This window comes from Balaenoptera acutorostrata, chromosome 12, assembly GCF_949987535.1.
Source record: "Balaenoptera acutorostrata chromosome 12, mBalAcu1.1, whole genome shotgun sequence".
In the NCBI taxonomy this organism is placed as follows: Eukaryota; Metazoa; Chordata; class Mammalia; order Artiodactyla; family Balaenopteridae; genus Balaenoptera; species Balaenoptera acutorostrata.
The window spans coordinates 73,031,793-73,043,716 of record NC_080075.1 but is presented as its reverse complement, the minus strand read 5'-3'; positions in this window follow the sequence as shown (position 1 = coordinate 73,043,716).

The window sequence follows — 11,924 nt, the reverse complement described above, 5'->3', positions numbered from 1 at the left end:
ACTGCCCGCTCCAACTTCCATGGGCTGGTTTCTGCTTCCATCATAAACACCTGAGATGACCAGCAGGGGTGATGAACAGCTGCCACTTTCCCTTTCACGGGCTGCCCTGAGATGCTGCCTCCATTTCCAGCAGCAAGATTATAAAGAAGCAAGCATAGAAAAATCTTGACACAAGGTGAGGTCGTGAGGACTATAGCATCTCACATTTTTGTTCTCTTGTTAGGATGTAACTACAGTACCACATTGGGAAGAACCCTGCTCTTCTAGTGGCAGTCAGCCATGACCATTTTTCCCAGAAAAAAAGAAACCCCGCCTGGCAAAGGACCAAGGTTTAGGACTGCTAGGCAGGACTGTCCAAGGGCCCCAAGACATGTTGCATTGCCTCAGTTCTTCCTTACCAATCAGATGGGTTCAACTCTTAAGAGTAGTGAATCCTTGTTAACTGTCCTGTGTTCAAGGCAAATTGAAGAAAGGGGGCCGGTGTGAGCTTGGGTTGGCATGAGCGCAGGACCAGTAAAATGATAACACTCTGTCCTACTGACATTGAGTCCAGCCAAGGCTGCTGAACTGGATTTTCAATCTAGCAACTCAGAGAATCCCACTTATAAGTGCTTCATTGGTTTCTAATGTGTGTACTATTTCTGCCTTGTTAGGTTCATTTAGTATCTGATGTATGATCCTGGGATGCAACATTTTTCTTTAACTCAGGTAAACTGGGGCCTCCACAGCCTCTCACAGGGACACTGACACCTTAATTGGCTTTATTCAATAGACAGAGTGGTTTGACCTGATACTGGAATTGTCAGAATTTTTCCTCTGTCAGTAGTCCAACACTGTACCTGCTGTCCATTAAAGCTAGACCAGACATCCAGATGTTTCACTTTAGCAGAACTGTCAACGAACAGGAATCCAAGCTGAGCCAGTTAGTTGAACCAGTATGGACTGGTGGAGTACACTGATGCCGGCAGGCGGGCAATCACACTGATGATTGGTGTTATTGGAAGTAAACTGACACCTGAAAGATCACTTCTAGACATTTTAACTTTACTTTTCACACACAGGTGGAGTTTTGCAGAGAACATACCATATAACTGATGGGCAGTTTGAGTATTGTTAACTAACTTTAGTTATTACTAGTTCTTGTACGGACTTGCAAATTATATTGCATGACTCATTAGAAACCCTTCTTTCCATTTTTCTAAGTCTTAGAGCATGTTTTTGGTTTCCTCTGGTCATGTGTACCCCGTCTACAGCTTCAGCTTTAGAGCAGGGCAGCTTGATGGGGAGCCTTACTATGGATAATGTTGCTAGCCTCACACCTGTGACGTTGCCAGTCCATTCTCAAATGGCTCCACTCTTAGAGTGGAGTGTTTCCCACAGAAATAGGCATGCCTGCCCTGCCCTGCCCTATTCCAGAATGACCCAGTTGTCAATTATACAGAAATTTCAATGGTTGGATGACCTCTGAGCATTTTAGTATGTCTTAATCTCTCCTGAAGGAGTTTGGATTTAAGTGAACACTTAAAGTGATTAATTCTTTTTCTACATAATCTTCCTGGTTCTGCTCCCAAGGGGACTTTAGGGGACAAAGGACCTTGCTTTTCCCTATGTGATGTTCCATTTTTACCTGGCAGTTTCATTGCCCAGACTTGAAGTATAAGAAAGAATTTGGGGGTGAGGGAGAGCTTTCACCATTCAGGGCATGAGCAAATACTTACTGACTATTGAATATTCTACTTATTAATAAAAACGTTGAGTTCAGACATGTTGGATGTGCCTTGGTATAATTTTTTTTTACTATGTTAGTACACAAGTAATTAATTTTTAATAGCTTTTATTTTTTACAGCAGTTTTAGGTTCACATCAAAACTGAGCAAAAAGGGCTTCCCTGGTGGTGCAGTGGTTGAGAATCTGCCTGCCAGTGCAGGGGACATGGGTTCGAGCCCTGGTCTGGGAAGATCCCACATGCCACGGAGCAACTGGGCCCGTGAGCCACGACTACTGAGCCTGCGCGTCTGGAGCCTGTGCTCCGCAACGAGAGAGGCTGCGATAATGAGAGGCCCACGCACCGTGATGAAGAGTGGCCCCCGCTTGCCGCAACTAGAGAAAGCCCTCACACAGAAACAAAGACCCAACACAGCCAAAAATAAATAAATAAAAAAAACCAAAGTTTAAAAAAAAAAAGTTATTAAATGAGAATTTTAAAAAAACTGAGCAAAAAGTACACTCCCCTTGCCTCTGCACTCCACAGCTTCTGTAATGTCAACATCAGTGAACCTACACTGACACATCAGTGTCACCTGGAGTCTATAGTTCCCATTCAATCTTTTTAAATTTATTGACTTATTACCTAACGTGGGCTATCCTGGAGAATATTCCATGTACACTTGAGAAGAATGTGTATTCTGCTGTTGTTGGGTGGAATGTTTTGTGTATGTCTGTTAGGTCTGGTTGGTATGCTGATCAAGGCCTCCATTTCCTTACTGAGCTTATCATAAATACATTCTTAATGTTAAAAAACTCTTACAAATCAGTAAGAAAAGCACTAAACAACAAAAATATGGATGAAAGACATACTTCATAAAAGAAATGCAAATGGACAAGACTTAGGGGAAAAAAGTCCATTTCGTTGGCAAAGAAGTGTGAATTTAAAATAAGGTACTGGGCTTCCCTGGTGGCGCAGTGGTTAAGAATCTGCCTGCCAATGCAGGGGACACGGGTTCGAGCCCTGGTCTGGGAAGATCCCACATGCCGCGGAGCAACTAGGCCCGCGAGCCACAGCTACTGAGCCTGCGCGTCTGGAGCCTGTGCTCCCAACAAGAGAGGCCGCGATAGTGAGAGAGGCCCGCGCACCGCGATGAAAAGTGGCCCATGAAGAGTGGCCCCCGCTTGACGCAACTAGAGAAAGCCCTCGCACAGAAACGAAGACCCAACACAGCCAAAATAAATAAATAAATAAATTTAAAAAAAAAAAAATTAAAATAAAATAAGGTACTGCTTACTTTTGCCTATCATATTAATAGAAGTTTTTTTAAGTGATAATATACTCAGTGAATGCTATGATAGAAATTGGTATAATGTTTCTGGGAATTAATTTGGTAATGTTTATCAAAAGCCTTAACAGTTTCATAATACTTTACCAAGTAGTTCCACTCCTATAAATATATTCTAGAGACTAGAGAAGTAAACAGAAATACAGACAAAGATTTATGTACAAGAACATTTATTGTAGCAGTATTAATAGGAAAAATTTGGATAAACTGTGTCCAACAATAAGATGAATATTTCAATGAACTTTTGTAAAAAGCAAACGATGAGAAATGGCTGTTCAAATGGTGATTTCAAAAAATCTTTAACGACAGAAAATTGCTTATTATTAATTGAGCTCAATTTATTGAAACATTGACTACAATAAGAAATACAGAAAATAAGTGTTGGCAAGGATGTGGAGAAACTGGAACTCTTCTACAATGGTGGTGGGAATGAAAAATTGTTCAACCGCTGTGGAAAAAAGTTTGGCAGTTCCTCAAAGAGTTAAACATATAATTACCATAAAACTCAGCAATTCCATTCTTAAGAGTATACCCAAGAGAAATGAAAACATACATCCACACAGAAACTTGTACACGAATGTTTATGGCAATATTATTCATAAAAGCCAAAAGGTGCGCCTGCTGGCCACTGGTGGGGGACTTTAACGCCCGAGGAGACGGGAGGAACCCCTAAGTGAACCAGTAGGACGGAGGGGGACGGAGCGGGGAGGAGAAGTGGAGGCCAGACAGGACTGGCGCCCCTGAGGCTGGGGAGATCAGGAGAGGCAGGTGGGAGGGACTCTCGGGGAAGAGCCGGAGAGGAGCAGAGGGCGATCGCCTGGCCCACTCGGGCTGGGGAGCCTGCTGAGCTCCCAGGTGAGGCTCCCTAGCCTCTGAGACCAGGGGTGGGGGGCACGCCTGGGTCCCTTCTGTTCCTGGAGCCTAAGCCCCACCCCCCACAGCTCCCAGGACTTTTTCCAGCCCTGTGGGTCTTGAGCATTGGCCCCGTCCACTGGCCAAACCTCACCCTTGCTTAGGCCCCACCCTCCACAGCTCAGGCCTCCCCCGCCCCCCCGCCGCCTTTTTTTTTTTTTTCTTTTTTCTTTTCCCTCCTCCTCTTTTTTACTGTCGTGTACTGATGTACCTTCTGGTTGTTGATTCATCTATATTTTTATTTTTATATTCTTCCTAACATATCTGTTAGCTTCTAGTCTAATTTTATTTTTTACTTTGTTATTGTTTGTTTGTTTGTTTGTTTTGCCTCCCCGGGCAGCTTGCGGGATCTTGGTTCACAAACCCTGGGTCCCACCGAAGCACCTGCGGTGGGAGCTCTAAGTCCGAACCACTGGACTAACAGAGAACCTCAGATCCCAGGGAATATTCATCGGAGTGAGGTCTCACAGAGCTCCTCATCTCAGCACCAAGACCCAGCTCTACCCAATAGCCTACAACTCCAGTGTTGGAAGCCTCAGGCCAAACAACCAGTAAGACAGGAACACAATCCCACTCATAAAGAAAAAAAAAATGAGATGGCAAAAGATACGTCACAGATGAAGGAGAAAGGTAAAAACCTACAAGACCAAATAAATGAAGAGGAAATAGGCAATCTACCTGAAAAAGAATTCAGAGTAATGATAGTAAAGATGATACAGAATCTCAGAAATAGAATGGAGGTATGGATTGAGAAAATACAAGAAATGTTTTACAAAGATTTAGGAGAACTAAAGAATAAACAAACAGAGATGAACAACACAATAACTGGAATGAAAAATACATTAGAAGGAATCAAATAACAGAATAACTGAGGCAGAAGAACAGATAAGTGAGCTGGAAGACAAAATGGTGGAAATAACTGCCGAGGAGCAGAATAAAGAAAAAAGAATGAAAAGAATTGAAGACAATCTCAGAGACCTCTGGGACAACACTAAATGCACCAACATTCGAATTAAAGTGGTCCCAGAAGGAGAAGAGAAAAAGAAAGGGTCTGAGAAAATATTTGAAGAGATTATAGTTGAAAACTTCCCTAACATGGGAAAGGAAATAGTCACCCAAGTCCAGGAAGCACAGAGTCCCATACAGGATAAACCCTAGGAAAAACACACCAAGACACATATTAATCAAACTAACAAAAATTAAATTCAAAGAAAAATATTAAAAACAGAAAGGGAAAAACAAAAAATAACATACAAAGGAATCCCCATAAGGTTATCAGCTGATTTTTCAGCAGAAACTCTGCAGGCCAGAGGGGAGTGGCAGGATATACTTAAAGTGATGAAAGAGAAAAACCTACAGCTAAGATTACTCTACCCAACAAGGATCTCATTCAGATTCGATGGAGAAGTCAAAAGCTTTTCAGACAAGCAAAAGCTAAGAGAATTCAGCACCACCAAACTAGCTTTACAACAAATGCTAAAGAAATTTCTCTAAGTGGGAAACACAAGAGGAGAAAAAGACCCACAAAAACAAACCCAAAACAATTAAGAAAATGGTAGTAGGAACATACATATCAATAATAACCTTGAATGTAAATGGATTAAATGTCCCAACCAAAAGACACAGACTGGCTGAATGGATACAAAAACAAGACCCATATATTTGCTGTCTACAAGAGACCCACTTCAGACCTAGGGACACATACAGACTGAAAGTGAAGGGATGGGAAAAGATATTCCATGCAAATGGAAATCAAAAGAAAACTGGAGTAGCAATACTCATATCAGATAAAATAGACTTTAAAATAAAGACTGTTACAAGAGATAAGGAGGGACATTACATAATGATCAAAGGATCAATCCAAGAAGAAGGTATAACAATTGTAAATATTTATGCACCCAGCATAGGAGCACCTCAATACATAAGGCAAATGCTAACAACCATGAAAGGAGAAATGGACAGTAACACAATACTAGTAGGGGACTTTAACACCCCACTTACACCAATGGACAGATCATCCAAACAGAAAATAAATAAGGAAACACAAGCTTTAAATGACACAATAGACCAGATAGAGCTAACTGATATTTATAGAACATTCCACCCAAAAGTGGCAGAATACACTTTCTTCTCAAGTGCACATGGAACGTTCTCCAGGATAGATCACATCTTGGGTCACAAATCAAGCCCTGGAAAATTTAAGAAAATTGAAATTGTATCAAGCATCTTTCCTGACCACAACGCTATGAGATTGGAAATCAATTACAGGAAACAAAAAACTGTAAAAAACACAAATACATGGAGGCTAAATAGTGTGCTACTAAATAACCAAGAGATCACTGAAGAAATCAAAGAAGAAATTAAAAAAATACATAGAAACAAATGATGAAAACGTGACGACCCAAAACCTATGGGATGCAGCAAAAGAAGTTCTAAGAGGGAAGTCTATAGCAATACAATCTCACCTCAAGAAACAAGAAAAATCTCAAATAAACAATCAAACCCTGCAATGAAAACAAGGAGAGAAAGAAGAACAAAGAAAACCCAAAGTCAGTAGAAGGAAAGAAATCATAAAGATCAGAGCAGACCAAGGAAGGCCTCAAAGACAGAATGCTGCCTTTAACCTTATTCTACATTCCATGGAGTATTTTAAAGACTAGAAGAATATTGCTGGGGCAAAAATGATTGGGGCTCTGAAAGATCAGAAGAAATCTATCATTATTTTTTTTAAATAAGCAGACACTGAGAACTTCATCCACAAAGTTATTCTGAATTCAGTGTTCTAGCCGGAAACTTTTGTAGTAAATAAATAAGACTGACCTGGAGTTCACTGTATTTCTGGAACTGAGTGTTACTTTCTTTTAGATTGGTTTACTTGAAACTTTAGCTACCTTTCTGTAATAGATTACTTATATTTTAGTTTTAAGGCAAATATTGAATTCAAAAATAATTTTAATTGACAACTGAATTGCTCAATACATTTTACTTATGTATACTTTCATAACAGCTTGAAAAAAATTTTAAATTATATGAAGATATATTCTAGAAATTATTAAAATTGCAATAATTAAAAAAAAAAGATCAGAGCAGAAATAAATGAAATAGAAATGAAGAAAACAATAGCAAAGATCAATAAAACTAAAAGCTTGTTCTTTGAGAAGATAAACAAAATTGATAAATCCTTAGTCAGACTCATCAAGAAAAAAAGGGAAAGGACACAAATCAGTAAAATTAGAAATGAAAAAGGAGAAATCACAACTGACACTGCAGAAATACAAAGGATTATAAGAGACCACTACAAACAACTATATGCCAATAAAATGGACAACCATGAAGAAAGGGACAAATTCTTGGAAAGGTACAATTTTCCATGACTGAACCAGGAAGAATTAGAAAATATAAACAGACCTGTCACAAGTAATGAAATTGAAACCATAATTTAAAATCTTCCAACAAACAAAAGTCCAGGACCAGATGGCTTCACAGGCGAATTCTATCTAACATTTAGAGAAGAGCTAACACTGATCCTTCTCAAACTCTTCCAAAACATTGCAGAGGAAGGAACACGCCCAAACTCATTCTATGAGGCCACCATCACCCTGATACCAAAACCAGACAAAGATACTACAAAAAGAGAAAATTATAGACCAATATCACTGATGAACATAGGTGCAAAAATCCTGAATGAAATACTAGCAAACAGAATCGAACAGCACTTTAAAAGGATCATAAACCATGATCAAGTGGGATTTATCCCAGGGATGCAAGGATTCTTCAATATACGCAAATCAATCAATGTGATACACCACATTAACAAATTAAGGAATAAAAGCCATATGATCATCTTAACAGATGCAGACCACTGCATGATAAATTCAAGACCACTTTATGATAAAAACTCTCCAGAAAATTGGCATAGAGAGAACCCACCTCAACATAATAAAGGCCATATATGGCAAACCCACAGCAAGCATCATACTCAATGGTGAAAAACTGAAAGCATTTCCACTAAGATCAGGAACAAGACAAGGATGTCCACTCTCGCCACTCTTATTCAACATAGTTTTGGAAGTCCTAGCCACAGCAATCAGAGAAGAAAAAGAAATAAAAGGAATACAAATTGGAAAAGAAGAAGTAAAACTGTTACTGTTTGCCAATGACATGATACTATACATAGAAAATCCTAAAGATGCCACCAGAAAACTACTAGAACTAATCAATGAATCTGGTAAGGTTGAAGGATACAAAATTAATGCACAGAAATCCCTGGCATTCCTATACACCAGCAACAAAAAATCAGAAAGAGAAATGAAGGAAACACTCCCATTTACCATTGCAACAAAAAGAATAAAATACCTAGGAATAAACCTGCCTAAGGAGGCGAAAGACTTGTACTCAGAAAATTATAAAACACTGATGAAAGAAATCAAAGATGACGTAAAGAGACGGAGAAAAATACCATGTTCTTGGATTGGAAGAGTCAATATTGTGAACATGACTATACTACCCAAAGCAATCTACAGATTCAATGCAATCCCTATCAAACTACCAATGGAATTCTTCACAGAATTAGAACAAAAAATTTTACAATTCGTATGGAAACACAAAAGACCCCGAATAGCCAGAGCAATCTTGAGAAAAAGAAATGGAGTTGGAGAAATCAGGCTCCTCGACTTCAAGCTATATGACAAAGCTACAGTAATCAAGACAGTATGGTACTGGCACAAAAACAGAAATATAGATCAATGGTACAGGATAGAATGCCCAGAGATAAACCCATGCACACATGAGCACCTAATTTACGACAAAGGAGGCAAGAACATACAATGGAGAAAAGACAGCCTCTTCAATAAGTGGTGCTGGGAAAACTGGACAGCTACATGTAAAAGAATGAAATTAGAACACTACTTAACACCATACACAAAAATAAACTCCAAATGGATTAAAGACTTAAATGTAAGACCAGATGCTATAAAACTCTTAGAGGAAAACAAAGGAAAAACACTCTTTGACATAAATGACAGCAAGATCTTTTTTGACCCACCTCCTAGAGTAACAGAAATAAAAACAAAAATAAACTAATGGTACTTATTTAAACTTAAAAGCTTTTGCACAGCAAAGGAAACCATAAACAAGACAAAAAGACAACTCTTAGATTGGGAGAAAATATTTGCAAATGAAACAACAGACAAAGGATTAATCTCCAAAGTATACAAACAGCTCCCGGAGCTCAATATCAAAAAAAAAAAAAAAAAACAATCCAGTTAAAAAATGGGCAGAAGACCTAAATAGACATTTCACCAAGGAAGACATGCAGATGGCCAAGAGGCACATGAAAAGATGCTCAACACCACTAATTATTAGAAAAATGCAAATCGAAACTACAATGAGGTATCACCTCACGCCGGTCAGAATAGCCATTATCAAAAAAGCTAGAAACAATAAATGCTGGAAAGGGTGTGGTGAAAAGGGAACCCTCCTACACTGTTGGTGGAAATGTAAATTGACACTATCACTATGGAAAACAGTATGGAGATTCCTTAAAAAACTAAAAATAGAACTACCATTTGACCCAGCAATCCCACTACTGGGCATATACCCAGAGAAAACCATAATTCAAAAAGAGACGTGTACCACAATGTTCATTGCAGCACTATTTACAATAGCCAGGACATGGAACCAACCTAAATGTCCATCGACAGATGAATGGATAAAGATGTGGCACATAGATACAATGGCATATTACTCAGCCATAAAAAGAAACGAAACTGAGTTATTTGTAATGAGATGGATGGACCTAGAGTTTGTCATACAGAGTGAAGTAAGTCACAAAGAGAAAAACAAATACCATATGGTAACGCATATATATGGAATCTAAAAAAAAAAAAGTCCTGATGAACCTAGTTGCAGGGCAGGAATAAAGAGGTAGACATAGAAAATGGACTTGAAGACATGGGGCGGGAGGGGGAAGCTGGGACGAAGTGAGAGTAGCATCGACATATATACACTACCGAATGTAAAATAGCTAGTGGGAAGCAGCAGCATAGCACAGGGAGATCAGCTCAGTGCTTTGCGATGACCTAGAGGGGTGGGGTAGGGAGGAGGGGAGGGAGGCTCAAAAGGGAGGGTATATGGGGACATGTATATGCATATGGCTGATTCGCATTGTTGTGCAACAGAAACTAACCCAGTATTGTGAAGCAATTATACTCCAATAAAGACCTATTAAAAAAAAAAAAAAAAGCCAAAAGGTGGAAATAGCCTAAAGGTCCATCAACAGAAGAATGGACAAACAAAGGAATGGAATATTATTTAGCCATAAAAAGGGACAAGCACAGATACATGCTACAATTTCAATGACTCTCAAAACATTATGATAAGTGAAAGAAATTAACACAAAAGGTCACATATTTTACGATTTATTTTGTATGAAATCTCCAGAATAGGTAAATCCGTAGAGACCGAAAGCATATTTGTCGTTGCCAGGGGCTGGGTGAAGTATGGATGGAAGTGATTACTTTAAGGGTACAGGGTGTTCTTCCAAGGTGATTTAAAAAAAAAAAAAGTTTTTAGACTAGAGAGAGGTTGGGACAACATTGTGAATGTACTAAATGCCACTGAATTGTTCATACTTTAAAATAGTTAGCTGTATGTTATGCGAATTTCGCTCAAAAACAAAACAAAGACCCCAAGCAACATAATTAAATATATTCTGCTTTCCAGCCCCGCCTCCCCACAAGAAAGAGCAAGACAGTGAGAGTGCTAATCACCGTTCCAAGAAAACTACCCCAAACTAACGTTCTAGGACATAAAGGTAGCATTTGCAGCAGCAGAATGAAGTTAAACCAATAAATCAATGGGAAGATGTTAACCTCCTGCTTTGTGGATGGGCACAGGCGTGAACCCCGTGTTGCGTTCAGTGACAACAGAAACTTCGGATTTAAAACAGCCTGAGAGAACCCCCAAAATGTTGGAGCCGCGAGGGGCTTGAAACCATCGCCCGACCTGGATTTGCCCGGGGCGATTGTGACTCGGGGTAACACAGGCGGTTGCAGAGCTGGCAATGGAGACCAGGTCTCCCTGCACACCCACCCCGCCACACCGCGAAGCAAAGCTTCACACACGAGTTGGGTTTTAGGTTTGTTTCTTTGTTTTAAAACCCCGGGAGCTTTTGGTGGGCAAAGGATTGTGGGCTGGCATGCCAGGCCCCTGGAAAGAGAGATGCAGGTGTGAGGAGGGCAGGGGCGGGAGCCGGGTGGATGCTAGCGGCCCGACTCACCGCCCGGCTCAGGGCCCCGTCCGCAGTCGCTGATCCCGGGCATCCCGCGCCGCCCGCTCCAGCGCCGTCAGGCTCGCCTCCAGCAGCTCGGTGGTCTGTATCTTTCTTGCTCTTAGGAGGAAGAGATCCTGACAAACGTGGGTTAATTGACTGAATGAATGTCCTTCACATCAGTAGAGCAGTAGGATTTTACAGGCGCCCCTGGAGAAACCGGAGGGAAACGAGGAGCGGAAATAGCGAACGTAAGTGGTCGGCTTTGCAAACCCAGCGGGCGCCGGGAGATTGTAGAGCACGTGTGCATACCCGCCCCGCCGGAGAAATGCGGCCCCTAAGTCAGGGTTGTGGGCCAGGTCTCGAAGTGTCCGCAGTCCTGTAAGAAACCACAGCGGGTGGGGGGTGGGGGGGTGGTGGCGGTATCGTTTTGTAAAAAGCAAGGAAACGGAAGGGAAACTGTATTGCCCGTGTTTCCTTCGTCCAGGGTTGGAAAGCGGGTCCTTTGGCAACGCCCTTTGCTCGCATTTCTGTCTCCGGGTTCCTCTGTTCTGTGCACCTTGGAGGAGCTCGGCCCCGGGGAGTTCCTTTAGAGGGTGGGGGCCAGGCCACCCCAAAACTACTGAGACCCTGGAGTGAGGCCTTGGTAAGTATTAGGGGGACAACGGCAGACGGTAACAGCATCGGAG